The 23,246-nt window shown below is 38.9% G+C and overlaps 1 protein-coding gene across 1 annotated transcript in view; it reads right to left on the bottom strand.

Moving 5' to 3' along the window:
- Positions 1–23,246, bottom strand: part of ASXL2 (ASXL transcriptional regulator 2) — a 135,225-nt gene that overhangs the window by 86,889 nt on the left and 25,090 nt on the right. The window lies entirely within an intron of this gene.

Raw genomic sequence — 23,246 nt, 5'->3', positions numbered from 1 at the left:
TAACCCCTAAGTGAGTTTCCTGATTTTATTTGCTCTGGGACCACTCAGTCTAAACTCAAAGGCAGTACAAATTCAGAACTGTCCACTAACAGCAGGCAGAAATGGCTCTCAAGAGAATTCTTCTCTTTTTTGATCTGAGGACCAGTAAAGGGGTCCCCTAGGGAGAGGCGGTTTTCTGAGGTTTCCCCCCTTTCTCTTGACCTATGCCCCCAGACAAGCCAAGACAGCATCCTTGGCAGTGGTGATACCAGCAATGGTTGAACAGGGACTGAAAATTCCAACAAAACAGAACCCTTCTAATCCCCTAGGTGTGAAGGGAATCCACATGGCTTATATTCTTTCTCTGTCATCCTATTGTTTGCCATCAAAGGCAGATGCAGTTGTGGAATATACAGCAAAACAGAGAAATGAAAGCCTCAGCTGTCCAGCCATAGGACAAGGAAGAAGGGTCTGTAGGAGCCAGAAAGTTATCAGGGAGAAAGTTATTGCAAAGACAAAGGAGCCAAGAAAATAATACCACAAAGTTCCATAAACACTCCTGGGGTCACTCCAGACCTATGCATGTGTGTGTCTGACCCTAATCATACTATCAGGTTCCCAAATTAGCCAGTAAGTGGTACACATGCAGAACAGATCAGAACAACTCTGCAAAGGCTTTGAAAACTAAATATTGGAATTTTAGTGCACAAAAGGTGGGTGGAAACTTGTGATCTGAACCTAACAAAGTCAAATAAATACCTGCTTTAAAACAAAGTCAAATAAATACTTGCTTTAAATACCTGCAAAATTATTCTCCATTGGATTCAAATAAGACATACAATATGATAACATAACATTAAAATGTCTATATACAATCCAACATCACTTGACAACTGAACAACTAGGAAACTCTCAAGAACTCACAAGGGAAAAGACAACCTACACAGAATAAATCCAAGATGACAAAGACATTGGAATTATCAAAGACTTTAAAGCAATTATTATAACCATGCTTCAAGTCAGGAAGAGGGGGGTGCCTGGGTGGCTCAGTTGGTTAAGCATCCAACTTTGGCTCAGGTCATAATCTTGCAGTTCTTGGGTTCGAGCCCCACATCAGCCCTGTGCTGACAGTTCGGAGCCTGGAGTCTGGAGCCTGCTTTGGATTCTGTGTCTCCCTCTCTCTCTGCCCCTACCCTGCTCACACACTTTCTTTCTCGAAAACAAATAAACATTAAAAAAAAAAAAAAAAAAAAGTCAGGAATCGGGCCACCTAGCTGGCTTAGTCGGTGGAGCATGCAACTCTTGATCTCAGGGTTGTGAGCTGGAGATCCATCCACAGGATGTAGAGACTACTCAAAAATAAAATCTTAAAAAAAAAAAAAAAGTCAACAAGAATATTCTTGAAAGAAACAGACAAGAATATTCTTGAAAGAAACAGAGTGTCAGCAGAGAAATAAGATTAGTGTGTGTGTGTGTGTGTGTGTGTGTGTGTGTGTGTGTGTGTGTGACTGTGTGAAACAAAATAAAATTTCAGGACTAAAAAATACAATAACCAAAATAAAACCCAAGAATCACAAAGTGTAACATTCATGTTATCAGAATCCCAAAAAGAGATGAGAAAGAGTGCAAAAATCGTATCTGAAGAAACAGCAGCAGAAAACTCCCCAAATTTGGTTAAAGATATACACTTACAATTTCAGCAACGTCAATGAATCTCAAACAACATAAATTCAAAGAAATCCATACCGAACGCTAAAACAACAAAATAAATTTGAAAGCAACCCAGGTAAAACAACCATTTATTTAGGAGAACAATTCCAGTGACTGTACATTTCTCATCAGAAACCATGGAAAGTAGAAATAGTGAAAAAAACATTGTAAAGTACTGTAAGAAAAGGGCTCTCAATTCAAAATTCCTATCCAGCAAAAACGCCCCTTAAGAATAAAAGGGAAAGGGGGCACCTGGTTGGCTCAGTCAGTAGAGCATCTGACTTTTGATCTCGGGGTCATGAGTTCAAGCCCCATATTAGTATAGACATGACTTTTTTAAAAAATGGGAACAAAGGGGGTACCTGGGTGGCTCAGTCAGTTAAGCATCCGACTTCACCTCAGGTCATGATCTCATAGTCTATGAGTTCAAGTCCTATATTGGGTTCAAGTCCCATATTGCTAATAGCTCAGATCCTGGAGTCGACTTTGGATTCCATGCCTCCTTCTCTCTCTCTCTGACCCTTCCCCACTCACACTCAGTCTCTCAAAAATGAAGGGGCGCCTGGGTGGCGCAGTCGGTTAGGCGTCCGACTTCAGCCAGGTCACGATCTCGCGGTCCGTGAGTTCGAGCCCCGCGTCGGGCTCTGGGCTGATGGCTCAGAGCCTGGAGCCTGTTTCAGATTCTGTGTCTCCCTCTCTCTCTGCCCCTCCCCCGTTCATGCTCTGTCTCTCTCTGCCCCAAAAATAAATAAATGTTGAAAAAAAAAATTAAAAAAAAATGAATATAAATGCTGAAAATGGAAAAAAAAAAAAAAAAAAGAATGAAGGGGAAATCTAAACATTCCCAGATGAAGGAAAACTAAGTGTCTGCCACTAGCTCACTAGGTTTAAAATGATTTATTTTAAAAAATAAATTAAAAATTTTTAAATAAATAAATAAAATGACTCCCTTTAAGTCAATTCTGGTTTCCTCTTTTTTTAGATCCAAAGTTTAAGCAGAACTCTTATACCTAAATCATTTTCCATTCTCACTGTTAAAGAAATAAAGAACTAGGGGCACGTGGGTGGCTCAGTAGGTTAAGTATCTGACTTCAACTCAGGTCATGATCTCACAGTTCGTGGGTTTGAGCCCTGCATCAGGTTCTGTGCTGACAGCTCAGAGCCTGGAGCCTACTTCAGATTCTATGTCTCCCTCTCTCTCCACTCCTCCCCTGCTGACACTCTGTCTCTCAAAAATGAATAAATGTTTAAAAAATTTTTTAATAAAATTAAAAAAAAATAAAGAACTCTTGGCAATTAAAAGATGCCAACGAAAACTAAAATTGAACCAGTTCTCTATACTATACTACCAAAAGTCAATAATAACAGATACAGGACTTGTATAATAGAAATCATTAAAGTCAGATACCCTAGATCAGCCATTAAGGTATCACGATGTGGTATCACCTACTACCACCTATGAAGAAAATACAAATAAGTGCTATACATTCTCTCAGTTAAATTTCACAGCAACTTTAAAAGGAAAACATTAATATCCCCATTCAAAAAGTGGGATAACTAAGGTTCAATAAGTAGATTTCCAAACACAAGACAGCAAGGGTAAGTGGTAGCCAGAATTCAAACTCAGGTCTATCTTGCATCACTACAGCACACTGTGTCCTGTGTCTACATCCATTTTCTCATTTGCTTAATCATAAAATCCAACAGACACACCTCCATTTATCATCTTCCTTGATCTCTCTGCTACATCTGACAGTGTTAATAACCGTTCTTTTCTTAGACATTGCTCTCTCTAGACTTTTTTCTAAAACCCTTCTTCTTAGTCTTCTTCACAGATGTCTTTTTCTATGCCCACCCTTAAATAATTTATAAGCATCAATCTGCAGCTTTTGCTGCTCATTCCACCAACTCTCCCTGAGTAACATCATCCATCCCCAAGTCTTCACCAAGCACCCGTATTTTGATAAAAGAAAAAGCAGCACAGTCTGTACGTAACTACCTTTTATTTTTTTAATCTTTTTTTAATGTTTATTTATTTCTGAGACAGAGAAAGACAGAGCATGAATGGGGGAAGGTCAGAGAGAGGGAGACACAGAATCAGAAGCAGGCTCCAGGCTCTGGGCTGTCAGCACAGAGCCCGATGCGGGGCTCGAACTCACAAACCGTGAGATCATGACCTGAGCCGAAGTCGGTCACTCAACTGACTGAGCCACCCAGGCGCCCCCATAACTACCTTTTAAACATCAACCTTAGATGCTTCAGAAACATCTCAAACTTAGCATGTCCAAAAATTTCACTTATTATCCTTGTCCAAATTAAGGCCCATATAGAAAACTGAGCCTTTATTTATTGTCTATATATTAAAATATATACAATCACTGAAAATGAAAAAAGAAATACACCATGGACATGGACAAAGAATTCATAAAAGAGCTAATACAATAGGATAACAATCATATGAAAAAGCATTTACATATTGAAATATTTACAGATGAAATTATATGATGTCTGGAATTTGATTCAAAATTATACAGGAGGAAACTAGGACAGAGGCTTAAATATAGCAAGATTGGCTATGAGTTGGTAATTATAAGAGCTACACAATGGATACAAAGATATTCATTACATTATTGTCAACTTTTGTGTACACATTCAATATCCCATAATAAAGTTTATGAAAAAAAAAAGAACCAGAACGTTTGACTTTACTAACAATCAAATATAAAACTCATATTCTCTAATGTTTTTCCCTTGCTAATTTAGACAGCAAAAACATGGCAATAAGTAAACACTATGAAATGAATATGTACACATAATCCAGTACTACTGAGATAGAAGAAAATATTCATTATGTTACTCACTAAAAAATTTAAAGGCTACTAATCCAAAAATAGGACACCAAGGAAACTGGCATATCTATACCACTGAATATTATACAGCCATAAATGAAAAGGGAACATGACTTGGGTATGGAGGCCTCCTCTCTAAGCCTCCCTCAAAACTAGATATGGAACTCAAGTCCTAGACACCAGAAAGTGGTAACAGCAACAACCAGATTTTCAAAAAGCCAGAGCACGTCCCACTTTGGCCCTTTCTCTACCCCGAGGCTTTGACAATGGAGGTGACAAGGCATCCTGACCCATACAGGTAAGGCCATTCCCTAAGAATGGCAGACTACTGACTACACCTCCAGACCACTGCATGAAAGAGAAATACACATCCAATCCATTTAAGGAAGTGTTACACACAGCCAAGTCTGTGTGTAACTAATATGACTGACCAATCTATCCACGGGACACGGGACAGCAAGTGACCTTAAAACTTAAATTACATTATTCCTCTGATTGTAACACTTTTTTTTTTAATTTTTTTTTTAACGTTTATTTATTTTTGAGACAGAGAGAGAGCATGAACAGGGGAAGGTCAGAGAGAGGGAGACACAGAATCCGAAACAGGCTCCAGGCTCTGAGCTGTCAGCCCAGAGCCCGACACGGGGCTCGAACTCACGGACCTCGAGATCGTGACCTGAGCCGAAGTCGGTCGCCCAACTGACTGAGCCACCCAGGCGCCCCTGGAACTTCTTTTAATTAGCTAAAATTGAAATCTGAATTCCTTGATAGAGCTTAAAAAATTCTACATGAAATCCTGTATCTTACTCTTCTTACATTACCTTCTTGCCCTTCTTCAAATATAACAAATTCATTCCTAACTCAGGGCCATTTGCATCTGTCCCACCTCCTGCAATGCTTTCCCCTTTAACTCTCTCCCTTCACTTCTTCAAAGAGATCCTGACCGCTCTAAAATACACTCAGACACTCACAAGCAACGCCACCACCTACACACACACACACACACACACACACACACACACACACACGCAGACACACTTTATTCCCTTAGTCTGATTTTCCCCCAGCTTTAGTGAGACATAATTGACAAATAACCTTGTGTACGTTTAAAGTATACAATATGGTCATGTGATATTCTTATATATAGTTAAATGATTACATTAAGCTTTGTTAACTATCACAGTTATTGTGCACATGGTAACAATTAAAAGATCTACTTGTAGCAAATTTCACAGTTTTTCTTTCTTTCTTTTTTTTTTTAAGAGAAAATGCATGCATGGACAAGCACCGGGGAGCAGCAAAGGGAAAAAGAGAGACAGAATCTTAAGGAAGCTCCATACCCAGTGCCGGGCCCATGGCAGGGCTCAATCTCACAACCGTGAGATCATGACCTGAGCCAAAATCAAGAGTTGGATGTCCAACCAAGCCACGCAGGAGTCCCATATCCTTAGCAAAAAAATACACAATATTGTTCACTACAATCACCATGCTGTACATTAATTAGATCACCAGAATTTATTCTTCTAATGCTAGTTTGTATCCTTTGACCAACATCTCTCCATTTCCCCTACCCACCCCCAAAGCCTAGAAACCAACAACTTACTCTGTTTCTGAGATCAATTTTTTTAATCTATCTATCCATCTATCTGTCCATTTTTGAGAGACAGACAGAAAGAGAGAACAAGCAGGGTTGGGACAGAGAGAAGGAGGCAGAGAATCCCAAGCAGCCTCCAAACGGTCAGCATAGAGACTGACACAGGGCTCAAACTCATGATTTGAGCCAAAACCAAGAGTCAGATTCTTAACTGACTGAGCCACCCAGGTGCTCTGATATCAACTTTTTTTAGATTCCACATATGAGACCATGCAGTATTTGTCTTTCTCTATCTGACTGCTTCACTTAACATAAAGCTCACAAGGTTCATCCTTGTCATATACGGCAGACTTCCTTCTTTTTATGGCTGGATAGTATTCCATTGCACACTGTAATTTTTTTTTTCAGATCATCTGTATGACACCTAAGTTGTTTCCATGTCTCAGCTACTGTGAATAATGCTGCAATGAACACAGGGGTGCAAATATCTCTCTAAGACAGTATTTCATTTCCTTTGGATATATACCCAGAAGTGGGATTGCTGGTCGTTCTATTTTTTTTTTTTAATGTTTATTTATTTTTGACAGAGAGAGAGAGAGCATGAGCAGGGGAGGGGCAGAGAGAGATGGGGACACAGAATCTGAAACAGGCTCCAGGCTCTGAGCTATCAGCACAGAACCTGACGCGGGGCTCGAACTCACAAACTGCGAGATCATGACCTGAGCTGAAGTCGGACGCTCAACCGACTGAGCCATCCAGGTGCCCCTGGTAGTTCTATTTTTTAAGGAACATCCATACTGTTTACCATAGTGTCTGTACCAACTGATGTGGCACAAAAAGAGTTTTTATATAGAGATATACACATAAAATATGGTCAAATAAAAACACAAAAGACTGATATACCTATTAAAACAATAAAACCTGAATTCACACAAAAAAAACTTCCTATGAAGATTATCTTCAGATGGTGCTGCCAAGATAATACATAAAATTTTTTTACATTTCTCCCTTAATTCACACATATTTATAACTGCCTTATGGTTTATAAACATCACATAGCCATTCTATTTCATTTGATCCTCACAATAATCCAAGAAGGAAAACAGGTTTAGTTATGTCTATTTTACCAGGAAGTTAAGACTCAGAGACAAAGCACAGCCTGAACTTAGATGGCAAAACTCTTAATTCCCCAAACCAGAGGATAATATTAACACTTTATACAAAGTGAAGAGTTCAGAGGTGCCTAGGTGGCTCAGTCGGTTGAGCGTCTGGCTCTTGATTTCAGCTCAGATCACGATCCCAAGGTCGTGGGATTGAGACCCACACAGGGTTCCAAGCTGGGCATAGAGCCTGCGTAAGATTCTCTCTCCCTCTGCCCTTCTACAGCTCGTGCACATTCTCTCTCTCGCTCTCTCAAAAACAAAACAAAACAAAAGAGTTCAATGATAAAAGAAATACTTATTTTGTTAACTAAAATATGCTCTGGAATGATACAAACTACCTCTGCTGAAGAGTGGGTAGGTTCTTACCTCTTGAGGCAAAAACAAAAAAACTAACAGGATTACAGAAATGTCACTTACTCTTTTGATTAAGACAGGAATAGGATGTTCAACTGTAAAGATCCAATAGAGACCTTTTTCTCACACGTGTGTTTTAAAACGTGACAAAATTAGCTTAATGAAAATGTCAGCCTCTACATATGTCTATAAGTAAGTTGATATCTTAAGAAGTGGGTCCCTGGCTTTGTTTTTAGCAATGAGCAAGTACATAAAACTGAAAAACAAGATCCTGGTGGGGGCTGGGGAGATCCTAGTATTTTAAAAACTGTGTTTCTCAAATTCTAGTATTAATCAGGCTAAGTAAGAGTGTTTCACCAACTTCCAGTGAAATTCATGGTACTCCACAAAGAAATTAATTCCAGGTGCTGAGTTAAATCTATATACAGTCAGATATACCATATGTAAAGTACCAGGGTTTCCCCAATGATAATGGATATTCATTCTAGAATACTTATTCATTTATTTATTTTAGTAATCTCTACACCCAATGTGGGGCTCAAAATTACAACCCCAAGATCAAGAGTCACATGCTCTTCTGACTGAGCCAGCCAGGTATCCCCATTCTAGAAAATCCAGAATAACAACAACAACAAAAAACACAGGTTTTATTTCACTGTATGTACAGAGGGCTTCTGCCATGACAGAACAGGACTTAACATGTTGGCATATCCCCTTCCAGGAGTTTTTCAGTAACATTTTACATAGTTGAGATTTCCTCTGCACATATCAGTTTGTGCTATTTTAATATTATTAGAAGCCCTTTTTTGTAAATCTTGAGACATTTATTGATATATTTCATAGCAGCATAATACTCCAGTGAATATTATACACACATAAACACTAAATCACTTAATCCATTTCCTATTGTTGCATATTAGAATCACTTAAAGGGGTGCCCAGATGGTTCAGAGCATCTGACTCTTGGTTTCAACTCAGGTCATGATCTCACAGGTTGTGGGATGGAGCCCCACAATGGGCTCTGCAAAGTCAACTTTGAATTCTCTCTCCCTGTCTCTGCCCCTCCCCTGCCAGTACACACACGGTCTCTCTCAAAATAAACAAATTAAAAAAATTTTTAAATCACTTAAAGAAGCACTATTATTATTATCCAAGAATGAGACAGACCCTAATTTTATCTCTGATTCTATCATTTAGAGCTCTGTGACTTTGGAAAGTCAATCTCTGAGCCTCAAATTCATCAGTAAAATGAAAATAAGAACAATATCTATAACTTATGAAAGACCATGTGCGTCAAAGAGAATATTTTATTTTGAGCAGTTTCGTTTAGAACTTGGGGAGAGTGGGGTGACTCAGTCGGTTAAGCATTTGACTTTGCCTCAGGTCATGATCTCACATTTCATTGAGTTTGAGCCGTGCAACAGGCTCTGTACTTACAGTGTGGAGCCTGCTTCAGATCCTGTCTCCCTCTCTCTATCTCAAAAATAAACAAACATGAAAAAAAAAAAAAATAGAACTTGGGGTATAGCAATTCTCAATAATGTGTTATTGTGGTTTTTTTTATTTTTTACTATAACAAATGCCAAGTGTTTCTGATTATTTTTAAAATCTAACAAGTGGAATTGCTGCATAAAATTATTTTAATATAGTCAAATTGCTATCCGCCAGATGTACGGGAGTTTCACTACACCATTAACTGGCATTTATATCATTTTAAAACTCTTTGGTAACTATTTTAAATATACATATGCTACAATTTTAAAATTTGAGTTACTAATGAGGTTGGATTTTTCATGTCATTAAACATTTATATTTCCTTTGTTGGGTGACCCTGACATAAGGCAACAAGTTACTTGATTTAAATAATAAAAATCAAATTAAAAACTAAAATTATAGGGGTGCCTGGGTGGTTCAATCAGTTAAGCATCCAACTCTTGACTTTGGCTCAGGTTGTGATCTCATGTGGGATCAAGCCCCATGTCAGGCTTTGCACTGACAGCACGGAATTTGCTTGGGATTCTCTTTCTCCCTTTCTGCCCCTTTCCCCAGCTCATGCTCTCTCTCAAATATAAATAAACTTAAAAATATAAAAATAAAAAATAAATTAGAAAATTTAACAACTACAGAGGCACTCAGCTGGCCCAGTCTTGGGTCTCAGAGTTGTGAGTTCGAGTCCCACGTTAAGCATAGAGCCTACCTACCTACACACACACACACACACACACACAAAACTTAACAACTACATCACAAAAAGAGACCTGGTTGAACACTACAAATACACTGCTTTTATTCCATAAAAGAAAGGAGAACATTAAATGATTTTGCCAAGTCTACCTAAACAAAATGTATTTCCATCAACAAGTTAAAAGAGTAAAAATACACAACTGATTAACCCAAAGCAGAAAACTACATTAAAAGCATTGTTAAGGGTATAAATGATATTCCATATTTAGTTGTTATTCCAGGCAGATTCAGTTCCAACACAGAACTTCCCCTCAAACAATCCATTTGGTTGCCAGAAGAAAACATACTGCCACTGAAATCCCTGAGGAACTCTGTTGCTTGCTACAAGTTCTGCTTGGGAAAAGTGGGAAAATGTAGAGGTTTTTGTAAACCATTCTGAAAAGCACTGGAGTTGATAAAAGAAAAACAGTTTGTACAATTGCTTGCTCTTGTCAAAAACTAGAAGGAATTTCGGGGCGCCTGGGTGGCTTGGTCGGTTAAGCGTCCGACTTCGGCTCAGGTCATGATCTCACGGTCTGTGAGTTCAAGCCCCGCGACGGGCTCTGTGCTGACGGCTCAGAGCTTGGAGCCTGTTTCGGATTCTGTGTCTCCCTCTCTCTCTGCCACTCATGCTCTGTCTCTGTCTCAAAAATAAATAAACGTTAAAAAAAATTAAAAAAAAAAAAAACAAAACTAGGGGCGCCTGGGTGGCGCAGTCGGTTAAGCATCCGACTTCAGCCAGGTCACGATCTCGCGGTCCGTGAGTTCGAGCCCCGCGTCGGGCTCTGGGCTGGTGGCTCAGAGCCTGGAGCCTGTTTCCGATTCTGTGTCTCCCTCTCTCTCTGCCCCTCCCCCGTTCATGCTCTGTCTCTCTCTGTCCCAAAAATAAATAAAAAACTAGAAGGAATTTCTAAGGAAACTGATACAATCATCCCCCTGGCAATTAAATTTCATTCTGTTGGGGTGCCTGGGTGGTTCGTCCATTAAGCGTCCAACCCTTGGTTTCGGCTCAGGTCATGATTTCCCCAGTTTGTGGGTTCGGGCCCCGCATCTAGCTCTGCACTGAGGGCATGGAGCCTGCTTGGGATTCTCTCTCTCCCCCTCCCTCTCTGCCCCTCCCCCTCTGCCCCTCCCCAACTCACTCTCTTTCTCTCAAAATTAATTAATTAATTTTTTTCTTTCTTTTTTTTTTTAAAAAATCAAAGACCTGGAGCGCTGTACTGACAGCTTAGAGCCTGGAGCCTTCTTCAGATTCTGTGCCTCCTTCTCTCTCTGTCCCTCCCCTGTCTGTGCTCTGTCTCTCTTTCTCTCTCTCTAAAATAAATTTTTAAAAATTATTAAAAAAAAAAAGACCTAAAAATTTTTATATGCCTTTCTAGTGAGGACTTTCCAGATTTTCTAGATATACTAGTCTTTAATGAAATAAAATAGAAGAAACCAGTTAGTTACAACTGCATAAGGGATATTTACTTTCCTTTAAAAAAAAAAGTCTATCACTAGTTCCTCTAAATATTAGGAACTCAAAATTAATTTTAAATTTAGAAAATTATTTGTGCTAGATTTCTCAATACTTAGAGCCATAAATCACTTAGTTTGGAGGAGAAACGAATGTTTTCTTGAGGTGCGTGGGTGGCTCAGTTGGTAGAGCGTCTGTCTCTTCAGCTTAGGTCCTGCTCCCAGGGTCTCAGGACCAAGTCCGGCATAGAGCTTTGCACTGAGCATAGAACCTGTGAAAGATTCTCTGACCCTAGGGGCGCCTGGGAGGCTCAGTCATTAATCATCCGACTTCGGCTCAGGTCATGACCTCATAGTTCATGGGTTCGAGCCCCACGTTGGACTCTGTGCTGACAAGCTCAGAGCCTGGAGCCTGCTTCAGATTCTGTGTCTTTCTTTCTTTCTTCCCCTCCCCCACTTGCACTCCTGTCTCTCTCTCAAAAATAAACATTAAAAACAAATTTTAAGCCTCAAAAAATAACTACAATTCTGTAATACCAAATTAATTAGACATCCCCCTTTTTCATGAAAAAAACAAACTTTTTTAAACAGTTAGATTGCTCAAATCAGTATTCAAAGACCCAAACATATCACATTTGGTTAACACGTCTTAAACTCTCTTCTAATCTATAGATTTCTTCCATTTTTCTTCCAATTTATTTACTGAAGAAACCGGGTAGACTGTGCTATAGTTTCCCACATTTCTGTATTTTGTTAATTGTACTCTGTCCCTCATATTTCCTGAATATTAGAAGTAACACCTAGAGACTGGCTCAGATTTGTATTTTATTTTAGCAAAAACACTTCATAGGCAGTGTTGGAGACTTCCTATCACACCACGTCAGAACACAAAATACCTGTGGTCTCTCTTTTTTGAAATGACTTCTATAGAGTTTCGTATTTTAAACTACAAGCTATTTTATACTATAAAGTATTAAAAAGTCTCCCATAAGCATTCCTACCTAATTGTTTTAGTACCCATAATGATCACTACCTAGACTCGTTATTTTATTTAGGTGTCCAAAAATGGTGATAAGTCTATCATTCCTTCTTCATTCATTAGCTAAAATCCTTCCAAAAAGAAATGTTTTCCTCCATCTACTTTTCAGTTACCTGAAAGACAGAGAATTCATACAGACAAGGGTAAGTGTTTGATTGTGTCCTATTTAATAATTTTCAGAGTGGGGCGCCTGGGTGGCTCAGTCGGTTGAGCGGCCGACTTGGGCTCAGGTCATGATCTCGTGGTCCGTGAGTTCGAGCCCCGCGTCGGGCTCTGTGCTGACAGCTCAGAGCCTGGAGCCTGTTTCAGATTCTGTGTCTCCCTCTCTCTGACCCTCCCCCATTCATGCTCTGTCTCTCTCTGTCTCAAAAATAAAAAACGTTAAAAAAAATTTTTAAAAATAATAATAATTTTCAGAGTAATTACCCAACTTTCCTAGTATGCTCCAAAGGGAACCAGTGAAGTTGGGTTGTTTGTTTGAAGCATCATTAGGAATATTATGAATATCATTTTATGAAATATCATTACAAATTAATATATTTCTGTAATTTAGTAACTGTGTTTCCTCACTTGTAAACTGGTTATTCATGACCACTGTCTACTTAGTCTACATACCATTTGTATGAGTTCTATTTTCACATTCAATATATTAAAACTTTAAAATGAATACTAAAACTTTTGCTGTCACATTTATTGCAAATATTTTTTCCAGTTTATCCTTTATCTTTTCATTACTGCTATTTTTACATGGAGGTTTTTATTAACTTCATGTACTATAACTGGTCTTCTCTTTTTATTTCCTTTTTTTTTTTTTCCTGGTAGCTTTTTGTTTTCAATGTTTATTCATTTATTTAGAGAGATAGAGACCACATGCATCGGGAGGGGCATGGGGGCGGGGGGACAATCCCAAGCATGCTGTGCACTATCAGCATGGAGCCTTATGCAGGGCTCAAACACACGAACTGTGAGATCATGACCTGAGTCAAAATCAAGAGTTGGACACTTAACCAACTGAACCACCTAAGCACCCCTCTTTTGACTTTCTTTAGCACTTCTACATTTTATATCTTCCCTCCCTTAGATAGCTTAATATTTTTCCAACTTTTCATTTACATTTAACTTTTAATTAACTTAATTTTTAATAAGAAAATATGCATTATGCATAGACACAGTGGGAAAAATGTGCAGATACACTAGATACATTACTATTACAATACTATTACTACATTGTATTACTATTACATTATTTTACCAGAAAGACCATAGTAGTTTTACAAAACATTTAGCTTACTTTAACCACAGGAGGGCAGTGTTTATCAAACAAAAATAGCATTCCTTTGGCATTGTTCATGGAACTACAAACACAATTTGTAGAAACTACTTTATGACAATCAGAATAGCTTCTCAGAAGAATTTTTTATTTTACTGTAAGCTCTACACCTAATGTGGGGCTTGAACTCATGACCCCAAGATCAAGAGTTGCATGCTCTACAACTGAGTCAGCCAGGCACCTCTGCTCAGAAGAATTAAAATTAACATCACACTGAATTAAAGCATGATAAAATAAAAATTTTAAAGTGTGCCTGAAACATCTATTTCTTGGGTGCCTGGGTGGCTCAGTCGGTTAAGTGCCCAACTCTTAAGTCTCAGATCATGTTTAACCTCAGGGTCGTAAGTTCAAACCCCATGTTGGGCTCCATGCTGGGCATGGAGCCTACTTTAAAAAATTAAAACATCTATTTTATAAAAAAGCATCTATTTCTTTATTTGCAGATTCTCACATCCAGCTAATAAGATATTAAAATTATACTTTCTAAGTACCAAGAAAAATCTAGACAGCCCCTAAGATTCAAGTTTAACTCTAGCATAAACAACAGCATTTCAGTTATCGATGCACTCATGAGTTCCTTCCAGATATGCATATATGCAGAGCCTGAATTTTGTATAATCTAGGTGATTTTATCTTGCATTTAAAATGTGCAGATAAAAATATGATAATCTTGGGGCGCCTGGGTGGCGCAGTCGGTTGAGCGTCCGACTTCAGCCAGGTCACGATCTCGCGGTCCGTGAGTTCGAGCCCCGCGTGGGGCTCTGGGCTGATGGCTCAGAGCCTGGAGCCTGTTTCCGATTCTGTGTCTCCCTCTCTCTCTGCCCCTCTCCTGTTCATGCTCTGTCTCTCTCTGTCCCAAAAATAAATAAACGTTGGAAAAAAAATTTTTTTTTTAAATAAAAAAAAAATATGATAATCTTTATAGATTTAAATCAGTGTTATATGGCTTACTTACTAAGCTTCAATTAGTGTTAACTAATTAGTTTCAATTAGTGTAACTAAAGTCATAGTAATGAATAAGGTCACCCAGGAAATACGCAGAATGATGTAAGCCTATACTACAAAACCAATATACCAATGTGTAAGAGTCAGAGAAGAAAAACCAGCCATTAAGTAAGGAGTGGCTAGAAGACTAAGAAGAAAATCAGAAGAACATGGTGCCTCAGAAAAGACAAAACATTCTAAGAACGATGAAGTGGTCAATCATGTCAAAAACTGCCTACAAACTGACACAACTCAAAATCCCCTGTATTTAGCAACAAGGAACCCTTTTTTTAATGTTTATTTTTGAAAGAGACAGAGAGAGAGAGCACGTGCGTGCACAAGCAGGGGAGGGGCGGAGAAAGAGGGAGACACAGAATCCAGAGCAGTCTCCAGGCTCCGAGCTATCAGCACAAACCCCAACACAGGCCTCGAACTCATGAAACATGAGGTCATGACCTGAGCCGAAGTCAGACAGTTAACTGACTGAGCCACACAGGTGCCCCAACAAAGAGCTCTTTAATTAGTTTTACAAGTTCAGATTCCACTTAACCAAGAGAGAAGAAATCAAACTTGACAGGGCCTAGCACTGAATGGGAGGTCCAGAAGAGGTGACAGGGAATTGAAACAACTCTTCCTAAAACAGTGAAGGAAATGTGGAGTCAAGGAAAAATTGCGTAGTCAAAGGGACTTGAACAAGTTTCACGGAACCAGGATAAAAGGAAAGAGAAGCATCCCTAGCTATCCAATTCTCCCCACCTCAAATAGACAAATAGATTATTCAGATCAAGTTTGACAAATCCTTCATTACCCAAACTTGTGCTACTTATAATTTGACACTTGAAACAAGATGAATCAAGAGGATGCAGTATCCCCCACCTAACTAACTATGCAAACACTACGTGAGTTTAGAAGCTAAACAGAAAGTAACAATACATGCAATTTAGAAGGAATAACTAATAGAGCCAAATATCTGAAAAGGAAAGACAGAAAAGGACCTTACCTGGCTGCTTAGCAGTATCTGTTGATCACTAACTCTGTCCTGAGATGCACTCAGCTCAGCTCTGTTACACCAGACTCTCCTTGTTTCCCTCCTACCCTCTCCACCAGTGACTTTTTATTCTCCACAGTATTTTAATAATGATCTCTTTCAGAATTCTCTTAATTTCTAACCTCTTTGCACATTTCCATCCTCTCACGGTTTCAAAAATCAATACGCTCCTACAGGAGCATTCTATATACACCCCTCATAGTTCTTATCATACTGTATTTATTATAACTGCATTTTAAATCATCTGTCTTACCCACTGGTACATAAGCTCCATAAGAGCTGAGACCTTCTGTTTTGTTCATATAGTATCCTTAGTGCCTATCATATACTAAGTGTAAAACGTGAGGGCTGACTGGCGGATTCAGGAACACAGATGGTAAGACTGGCTCCATAAAAATTAATTTTTTTTTTAAACAAGAAAGGATGAAAGGTGAATGCAAATGCAAATAAGTTTGTAGATTCAGGGACAGAAACTTAAATGTAAGAAGCAGCTGAGAATATTTAAATACAAAGAGGCAGGGGTGCCTGGGTGGCTCAGTCTGTTGGGCATCTGACTTCGCCTCAGGTCATGATCTCACAGTTCGTGGGTCCGAGCCCCACGTCAGGCTCTGTGCTGACAGCTCGGAGCCTGGAGCCTGCTTTGGATTCTCTGTCTCCCTTCCCTCTCTGTCTTCCCCTCTCCTGCTTGTGCTCTGTCTCTCTCTCTCTCTCTCTCAAAAATAAATAAACATTAATAAAAAAGATTTTTTTAATACAAAGAGGCAGCTACAGATAGCCAGATAGCTATATGGGCTACATATAGCTACATATATGGGCCCATATAGCTACAGATAGGGGCCCAGATAGCTACAGATAGCTATATGGACTGGCTTCTCAAGCTCACAAGTACAGTTTTACCTAAAAGTCCCTCAGTTCTGAACAGCTCTATCAAGTTATTCCGCTCTACATTAGGTTATTTTTATCTGATTATCCAAGAAGTCTGTATGTTATGTACACTCCCTAGTTCAGCAAAAAAAAAGAAAAAAGAAAAAAGAAAGTTCCCAAAAGCTCATTCTCTCAAAATTCTGAAGATTTAATACTTATCTAGAATTTAAGTGCTAGGTACCGTTTTAAGTGCTTTACATACATTAGCTCATTTAATCTTTACAATAAACCTACAAGGTAGATGCTAATATGGCATTTTTTTCAGATGTGAAAACTTTGGCACAGGAAAAATAAGTAATTTGCCCAAGGTCACATCAGCCCGTGGCAAGTGTGAGCAAGTGATGGAGGACAAGACTCTTTGCTCCTAAGCATTATGCTATACTGCCTCCCTCAATCAGTTACACATCCATACCACTTCTAAATTTAATTCTCACTGTAAACACACAATCACTAACTGTCTAAGTGCCAAAACCTGGGACTGCAAAGATGAATAAGAAACAAGCCCTGGGACCCCTGAATGGCTCAGTGGGTTGAGCATCTGACTCTTGATTGCAGCTCAGGTCATGATCCCAGGGTTGTGGGACTGAGCCCAGAGTCCAGCTCTGTAATGAGCATGGAGCCTGCTTAAAATTCTTTCTCTCTCCCTCTGCCCCTCTCCCCAGATCACACTCGCTCTTGCTCTCTCTTTCTCTCTCTCAAAAAAAAAAAAAAAAACAAGCAAGCCCAGTTCACAACTAGAGTAGAGAAAGAATGGCAGAAAGGAGAGACAGACAACTATGAGAGAAGAAATACTAAAAGGATGTAAAGGACTACAGAGGGGCACCTGGGTGGCTCAGTTGATTAAGTTTCCAACTTTGGCTCAGGTCATGATCTCACAGTCTGTGAGTTCAAGGCCAGTGTCGGGCTCTGTGCTGACAGCTCAGAGCCTGGAGCCTGCTCCAGATTCTGTGTCTCCCTCTCTCTCTGTTCCTACCCCACTTGCACTCCATCTCTCTCTCTTTCTCGCTCTCAAAAATAAATAAACATCATAAAAAAATATATATGGAAGCAAAAGTAAAGAACATTTCATTCTTCCTATAAAAATTATGCAGTATTTCAAATACAGAGTAAACTACAAAATAAAAGAACACTTATGCACTGACTAGGAAACTTTGTCAAATCTGCAAAGGAAAATGAAGGAACTTTTTCTTTTTTTAAAGCAAGAGCATGTATGTGCACAAGAGTGGGGGAGGAGCAGAGAGAGAATCTCAAGCAGGCTCCGGGCTCAGCGAGGAGCCCAACACGGGGCTCAATCCCACAACCCTAGGTTCATGACTTGAGCCAAAATCAAGAGTCAGACACTCCACTGATTGAGCCACCCAGGCACCCCGAAGGAGCTTTTTGAAAAGACAGATATGTTCTATACTTTGACTAGGGTGGTGGTCACATGGATGCATACATTTGTCAAAATGAATTCAGCTATTCTTTTAAGATGTATGCATTGTAGTATATAAATATTACACCTCAAAAAAGCTGGCATATACCTCAATAAGTTGATTTTTAAAGGAATTAAACCAAAATGAAGGAATACTGGAAAAATACGCCACACTCCCTGAAATTCAAGAGTAAGCACAAATTAAGGAAAAAAATTTGAAAATGGGTTAGGGTGGAAATTATGGTTTGTATAAAACTCCACTTATTCACATCTGAGATACTGTCTTAATACCTGAAATGACCAAAATAACAGAAGCAGTGAAAGGATATCCAACAGAAAAGTTAGGGAAAGAGGGGTGAGACACAGAAAGGATAAAGTTCTCTGTTTAGCTGTGGGGGGGAGGGGGGGGGCTTAAATCCTTAGGAGGAAAAAAGATACTGCATCAATTGTAGCCATCAAACGAAAATAAAAAAAGAATGCCAAGAGATGGTAGACAATACACAACAGGCCCTGGCTGTTAGGCAAGTTAGCATTCTAATGGTAGAAACAGACAACAAATATGTAAGAAAAAAATGTTTTTCTTCACATAGTGGTAAGTGCAATATACAAAATAAAACAGGATAATAAGGTTGACAGTGAATGGGAAAAGAGATAAATCTACTGAGTAATCAGGCCTCAGTGACTACCCAACATTTAAGCTGAGAACTGAGTGACAAGTTGCCAGGCATGGGAATATTTGAGGGCAAAACAAGAGCCATGAAAAGCCATGATAAGTTTTAGTTTATTTAGCCACATGGAAAATAAAATTCAGGAGTGCATGGGTGGCTCAGTCAGTTAAGCGTCTGACTCTTGATTTCAGCTCAGGTCATGATCTCGAGTTTCATGGGTTTGAGCCCCATGTTAGGCTCTGTACTGATGGTGCGGAGCCTGCTTGGGATGCTCTCTCTCTCTCTGCCCCTCCCATGCGTGATCTGTCTCTCAAAATAAAAACATAAACGTAAAAAAAAAAAAGAATATTCAAACTCAATATTTCATTAGGGTGGTTTTACTTAAAAAAGAAAAAAAAGAACAGATACCACATTTAAAGAAAACAATATACAGCGAAGTTTCATTCCTTTCCCCGCCTCACCTTCGACACCTTCATGTACCCCATCTCTTACTCAGACACTCAGTTTCTTATGTAGCTTCCCAACATTAAAGCAATCATGAACAAACACAAATATATTTATCTTCTTTCACTTTTACACACAAAAGGCAGTAAGTCACAATACTCAATACATGACCTTTTTTAGTTAGTGTATCTCAAAGGACCCTATGTGTATATAGAAAGCAACTATTCCTTTTTATAGTTGCATAATATTCCATTGTATAATTATACTACTATTTACTTAACCATCTCCTAATGATAGATTTGGGAACTGTTTCCCATCTTTTGCATAGTATACAGCAGAAACAGGTGGTGCCCTGTATCACATCCCCTCAGCCGAAGGGGAATTCAGCCACATATGCTGTGGACAGTTCCCACTTACAATGACAGTGTCCCCTCATGCTGAGAGTAGCCTATCCCAAGGGTCCATGAGTCTCTCCACTTTTCTGCCTCAGGGCTTTCTCCAAAGCCACGAAAGCCCAAATAGCAGCAAGGCAGCTCACGAGTCCAGGGAAGTTAGCAACCTTACCAGAAATCCTAAACCAACTGCCAGGGTGAACAAATGCTCCAGACTGTCTTAAACCACTCCGTACATATGCAACAGACCCACAAATGAGGAAGTCATAGTGGCAGGGATGAAGGTTATTTATAAGCCCAACAGCATAGAGGCTTCCTCTCATGAAAACTGATAAACCTTAACTACTGTTCCTGCTAAGTGTCCAAAACTTGTCATCAACAAAGGCCTACTCTGAGTCCCTCAAAGAGATGAGCCAGCTAACAAAGGAAAAGGAACAGAATAGGAAACCAATGCTGGTAGTACCACTGTACAAATGTGTTACTATCAAAAAAGAATTTATGTAAAAGGATTCTATGTCTAAGATAAAAAGTAGGTTCTAAATTCTATCAGGGTTGTCACCATCCCTGATAAAAATTTCCAACAAAATGAAGTAAGCTAGGTGTTCCTGGGTGGCTCGGTCAGTTGAATGTCCAACTCTTGATTTCAGCTCTGATCGTGATCCCAGGGTTGTGGGATCGAGCCCCACATCAGGCTCCGCACTGAGGGTGGAGCCTGCTTAGGATTTTCTCTCTCTCTCCCTCTGCTCCTCTCCCCTGATTGTACTCTCTCTCTCTCAAATAAAAAAGGGAGAAAAAATAAGTTAAAAAAAATGAAGTGAGCTAAGCCATACACTAAAAAAAAAAAATGAAGCTAGTATAGCAACCACTATCCTAATTAGAGTTAAGGTGCCCCTCTCTCTCAATCTTTCCTCTACAATTCTCATGTATGACTGCAAGACAGAGATAAGAGTATGTGAATAATAAAATGAGTAAGGTTGATTTCAAAGATATACCAAATTTCAAACTCCAAAAACTTCTACTTTATCTCCCAATCACTAGTAAAAATGGTTAGAAAAATTGCCTATTAGGAAGCTTCAATAATTACAAAAACCGTAAAATGTTCTTTTCGTTGTGATTATAATGCAATAAAATCATAAATTATAAAAAATAAAATAAGTCCTTAAAACTGTTTTTTATCTCAACCCCCAAAAAAAGTCTTGGACCAACAGGGAAATCACAACTATAATATCCAGAGAAAAGAAGTAAGTGAAAGGTATAATTATGGAAAAGAAGGAAGCAATTTATTATTTTTATTTATTTATTTTTTTTTAATTTTTTTTTTTTCCACGTTTTGTTATTTATTTTTGGGACAGAGAGAGACAGAGCATGAACGGGGGAGGGGCAGAGAGAGAGGGAGACACAGAATCGGAAACAGGCTCCAGGCTCTAAGCCATCAGCCCAGAGCCTGACGCGGGGCTCGAACTCCCGGACCGCGAGATCATGACCTGGCTGAAGTCGGACGCTTAACCGACTGCGCCACCCAGGCGCCCCAGCAATTTATTATTTTTAAAAGTACTTCTCTTATTCTCTTAAACTACTTGAATTTTTTTTTTTTTTTTTACCATATTGATCTCAACAATATCTAAGCACCTTCTATACAGCAGACGCTTGAACAACATGGGTTCGAACTACACAACTCCACTTACATGCAGACTTTTTTTGGATACATACGGCAGAGTACTGTAGATGTATTTGCTCTCATGATCTTCTTAACGTTTTCTTTTCTCTGGCTTACATGATTATAAGAACACAGTATGTAATACATGTAACATACAAAATATGTGTTAATCAACTGTTGGTTTATTGGTAAGGCTTCCATCAGTAGTAGGCTATAGGTAGTTAAATTTTGGGGGAGTCCAAAGTAATACTCAGATTTTCAACTGCACGGGGAATCAGCACCCCAACCCATGTTATTCAAGGGTCAACTATAGTGCAATCACATAACAAGGCATCTAAAATATCCAGATTTATACTCTACCATCCTCAATATACTATCTTCACTGGATTAAGTTAATCCAATTCCACTGTCTCAAAAATCATTCTCACGTACACCTTTGGTAATGAATCTTTCCTCATTTAAAATGCCCTTTTCTTCCCAGACCCATATGAAAATTTAACCTTTTCAAGGGGTCCATATCCCTTTGAAAGTCTGATGATAGCTATGAAAACTCTTCTAAGGAGGAAAAAAAAAAGTTTATGGTTAGTTTCTGTGGGTCACCAGATCCCATGAAGTTTAAGGTACATTTGTGATTTTAACCATTTATGTACCATTCAACATTTCTCTGGTTAAAAGGCCCTGATTCACCTTTGGAGACCCACCTCCTTCCTCCATTCTCAATCCATATGGTGGGAACCAACACTAGCAATAAAGCAAGAAAAAAAAGCACTTTCCAACCTCTTGGCCATAGTAATTCACTTAGAAATGGACAGAAGACTCAAACTAAGGCTGCAGGAGCAGAATCACAGGAACTACTGACTTAAACTTGAATGATGGGACACTGAAGCTAACAGCTTTCAAACATCCAAAAGACCAACAAAAGAGATAGGGAGGTAGTGAGGAAGGGAGGGAGGAAGGAAGGGAGGGAAAGAGAGAGAGAGAGAGAGAGAGAGAGAGAGAGAGAGAATATTTTCATAATGCCCCCCCTTTTTCTAAAAATATAATTTATTGTCAAATTGGCTAACATATAGTGTGTAAAGTGTGCTCTTGGCTTTGGGAGTGGATTCCCGTGGTTCATTGCTCACATACAACACCCAGTGCTCATCCCAACAAGTGTCTTCCTTAATGCCCTCTACCATTTTCAAAAACAATCCTGACATAGAGCCCATCCCTAGATCAAGATTAAGAACTCCTAAAATAGGTAAATCTATTCTGAATCTATACACATGAGTTCATAACAGTAAAGCTAATTATGGCAAATACACTGGCAATAATTAGAGCCTACTAGTCACAAAAAGCTTTTAACCTAGTATAGGAGAAAAAAAATTATATATTTTTTAAGCTTTGTAAATTACTGAACTATATGATGAAATATTCCCAAAGTCAGTGAAAGCAAATGCCTTAAGACAAGGCAATTGTCTTAAGACTGAAGAATTTTATAGATGTCAAACACAACCTGGACTTCCATATCCTTGTTCAGAAGAACCAAGTTAAAGTCTCACCTCACTCATGAAGTCACTCACATCCTCAATGACACCCTTCCTTCTCAACTTTAGGTACTCAAAATGGGCAATTTTGGCATTTAATTGTATACATATTTTTATCATTCCTGCTTATTTTAGTCTCTAACTCTTGTCTCCACATAGTGAAATGCACTTATTCACTGAGACAAAATAGTCAAGGTTTTAATCAAAAGAGAACTAGAAAAAAATCTAAACAGGACAGATGAGCAAGAAATTCCAACTTAGATTTACTGAATTTCACCTTTCTTTCAGAAGAAAACTCAAGACTCTTCCTCTGTGATTAATATCACCACCACCACAACAGCCCCACAGAAGTACAATTTATTTTTTTTTTAGTTTTATTTTATTATTTATTTTGAGAGATGTACAAGCATGGGGGAGGAGCAGAGAGGAGAGAGAGAATTCAAAGTGGGTGGGCTCTGTGCTGTCAGCACACGGAGCTCCGTGGAGCTCATTC

This window comes from Prionailurus bengalensis, chromosome A3, assembly GCF_016509475.1.
Source record: "Prionailurus bengalensis isolate Pbe53 chromosome A3, Fcat_Pben_1.1_paternal_pri, whole genome shotgun sequence".
NCBI classification, from domain to species: domain Eukaryota; kingdom Metazoa; phylum Chordata; class Mammalia; order Carnivora; family Felidae; genus Prionailurus; species Prionailurus bengalensis.
The sequence above is the reverse complement of the archived record's forward strand: the minus strand, read 5'-3'. Positions and strand labels throughout refer to the sequence as shown.